The sequence below is a fragment of the Rhipicephalus microplus genome, chromosome 5, assembly GCF_043290135.1.
Source record: "Rhipicephalus microplus isolate Deutch F79 chromosome 5, USDA_Rmic, whole genome shotgun sequence".
NCBI lineage: Eukaryota > Metazoa > Arthropoda > Arachnida > Ixodida > Ixodidae > Rhipicephalus > Rhipicephalus microplus.
In genome coordinates, this window is record NC_134704.1 from 5,074,666 (window position 1) to 5,077,207 (window position 2,542).

The window sequence follows — 2,542 nt, forward strand, 5'->3', positions numbered from 1 at the left end:
GTTAAACCCCACATATCAATCGGAATCTGAGATCTTCAACGTCATATTTTCGACTGGATTCTTTGCGCAAAAATTGCAAGTATAGCGAAATCGAAATTGTTGTACAAAGAAGGAGATAAGAATAGTCTAGCTCATGGCCCGTACCAACACTGTAGTGGGATACAATTTATGAAGTCAGGAGAGACGCGACAGCAGATCACCTCAACGACTGAACAAGTAGTTCCTCTCTGCAAGCGGGGGGCACATGACGTCAGTCTGGAGTACACGGCTATTGGTGAGGAGGAACTGCCACTGACTTTGCAAGTTGGAATTTAGAAGTTAAAAAGGAATGATTCAGAACGCCATCGTTTATTTTCAAGATAACCACAGAACCATCACTTTAAAATACGGGTTTGCCAAAGACTGCGCAACAGAGCATGCTCTCCCGGGGCAGAATGGATTTTACATAAGGTGCTTTTTAACACAAACTACGCATAGGCCTCTTCATCGATTACTCGAACGTTTTCGATACCATAAATCACGCTACACCTTTGGAGGAGTATTGTGTACTTGAACGCACGGGCTGTGGATGATCGCTTATCAGCGATTTACAATTTTAAGTGGGTCGCCTGTTATTCTGCACACATATGAACGGCATGGTAAACACTGACGTTTTGATTTGTAAACCGTTATATCTACACTGGCTCTTTACTGTAAAGATCAAATTAACGTCAGGAACCAGCTACCAAGAAAGCTAACTCTGCATTAATTATTTCAACTTATAGACCTCCGAAACAAAAGTGTTTAACTTTATCCGTAAAAAGAAGCATTCTTCCATGCCCGTGTACTGCTCAAGCTGGGCACTTGATAACTTGACATAGTTCACGTATTTAATGTGTGCGTATTCGTCATCAGAACATGTCATAGAACGTACGCACATCGTAAAAACATGTCTTCCCGTACATCCAGGATTACGGAAATTTGGTCGCTACAAGCGCCCAATCTGAGAAGAATCCAGGATCAAGTGGCTCCACGCCCGCCTCCATATTCTTATCAAAGAAATATGTGAGAACAAACAATGCTAGGCACTGTGAGATCCATGAATAATAAAACTGATCATAGAAATTGGCGTAAACACGAAAGCGAAACGTGTATTCACGGAGCCAGTCGAGCGTTTATTGTGCATTGTTTCGTCACAAGGTCGGAAAGATAGTGCTGTAGCTAAATATTTCACGCGAAAAACGGGAAGTGACTCGCTTCTCAAACAGAAAGGTCGCACGAATAGAAAGACGAGCGCGAACCGCCACAGCTGGACACTCGAAGCGCTAACACGGAACGAACACACAGGTCACAACCGCGTCCACCACGTTTTTCGCCTGCGGAGAGACGCGGCCGAGTCGGCACCGGTTTTCTGAGCACCTGCCGCACATTCGGCTGGGCAGACCACGACACCGGAGGCCCGTGGGGCGCACCCCGGGCCGGCGGCGCACCGCTCCTGTAGCACGGCCACTTTTCGTCAGCGTGGAAACCGAAACTACAATTAACAAAAAAAAAATCTGCTGTGTCTTAGTTGATATTCACTACTTTTAACAGTAATGCCTGAGAGAACAACATGGAGATGTAAGCAAGCGTTCCGTAAATATTGTGTTCTTCAGCATACGTATTGAATACATCTTCTTTCAGCGCGCTCCGTTTGCTCACATAGCTAACTCTGTATCACAATAAATTTCATTTCTTTTTACTCTAACAGCGATTCTGCTATATCTGCTACGTATTATTCCTTGATAACTTACACTTTGTGTTGTTTTTACTTCACAGTAACTGTTGATCTTTTATTTATTATCAAATGTACCACTTGCCTCTTTCGTGCCTTCCGAATTTGAGGCTACCATTGACTGAATGAATGGAGAAGCCTGTTTTCAACGGGTAAGTGGGGGCAAGCGGAGCTCGCAGTCTTCATGCGTAATGTACTGTTTTTTTTTTCTCGGCGCAACATACAGGTGGACAATTTATGTAAGTCACAATGACACGTAGTGATTCATGAAACACACGAGAAAGGCACTAATTCGTCTACCATGAGAAGAAACTGCTCAGCGACTTATGATGCAACTGCTACAACGAATACAAAAGGAGTGAAATGAATATAGGACTACATGCGCTTTTTTTCGTTGTTTCCTGTTTCAAAGACTACGTTCTTGTAAGACGCAAGGAGGTGCGGATGGGGTGGAGAGCAGGGCTTGAGTCTCGTTTGTTTGTGAGACCGCTCTTTATCTTCATACTCCATCCCCCTTTGTTCCGCTTAAAAGCAGTATTGACACAAAATTTTGAAAGCGAGATAACCCGTCATATAGATTTGTGTAGACACACACATCCTCTACGAAATATAAATCAATATCGTCGCCCAGAACGTATTTGAAATAAATTATATTTCACGTATCGCCCTATACGGCATACGAAGTATGCCTTCGTTATTCGGATAAACAACCAACCACCCCCTGCGTCACGAGTTTTGTTTTGACTGCCGCTCTCTACTGGCGAACCATTTCAACGGAAAGAGGGGCAC